Here is a 1,220-nt window from a genome sequence, read left to right as displayed (position 1 = left end):
ATGTTTTTGTTACATGGTTACATATTTATAAACCTGACGCCGAGCTACATATTTTCAGGACTACTTTTTCCTCTCTAGCGTTATAACATTTTTCAAAACAAAACATTCTAAATTTGTAGGCAATGTAAAAAGCTAGTGGCGTTCGAACTTTGCTACTAGAAACACCAAAAAGCGACTTCAAATCAATAAAAAAAATGACTGGAGTACCAAATGACTCTAATCATGTTTTAATGAAATCAAGTATGTGATACAGAGAATTTACAATTACGTTATTGTTTGTCAAACGTTGCAAATAAATATTAAAACGCGACAGGTAAAGACAATATACTGGGCACTGGAAGACGATTTAAGACGTGTGCTAAATTCTATGCAGTGATAACAATATCTCAAATGTTGATAATTATACAACATTTTATATAGGCTATAACATTCGTGCGCAAATATTAAGCTAAAATCCAGTTTAATTGTGCGTATCGCGAAAAATTGAGTTTATTGGTTTTAAATTGGCCAAACTTCAATTCATAGGATACATGACGCATTTGGCACATAAAGGATTCAAATAACGAAATAACGGCAGTCACACGACGCAAAAGATCATACAATATAGCTTTTGGGCTGAATATATGTAGGAATAAAACTTAACTAGGCCTACATAAAAAATCGTTTCATTTGACTTCACAAGTAACGTCGTAGTTGAAGTAGTTTAAGAACCGTGTTGTTCTCGAACCAACTGGTGTGGTATTATGCAGCTATAAAGCAAGTTTATCGCACGAAACGCAAAAAGTGCGTTTATTTGGTTTTACTTGGCGAATAGTATACCTTAGATCTTAGAAGTTAGACGTGTACTTGATGCATTAAAGATTAACACTGTATCATCTCCACGCTAAATGGCGCATGTAAGGAATACATTACGTTAATCCTGTTTTAAAATTTGGATAAATGGTAGGCCTACTCATGATACAATAGCCATATTACAAAGTTGAATAGAATTAAATTAACTAGATACATTGATATTACATTTTCGCCATAAATATTCTTCCATAGTTGTCAAAACCCACAAAGGCTACTGTAGCGCACGGCTATTTACCGACTAAGAGATCTTGTGTTTATTGTGCAATTTACGCTGTAACGGCTTATGCCCCAGATTTATCGCACCAAAGTGTAAATGCTAAATGTGCTGTTCCGCGATTATCTCGGCGGTCAGCAGTTCGATTGTCTGT

The sequence above is a fragment of the Ascidiella aspersa genome, chromosome 4, assembly GCF_963924565.1.
Source record: "Ascidiella aspersa chromosome 4, kaAscAspe10.2, whole genome shotgun sequence".
Lineage (NCBI taxonomy): Eukaryota > Metazoa > Chordata > Ascidiacea > Phlebobranchia > Ascidiidae > Ascidiella > Ascidiella aspersa.
The sequence above is the reverse complement of the archived record's forward strand: the minus strand, read 5'-3'. Positions refer to the sequence as shown.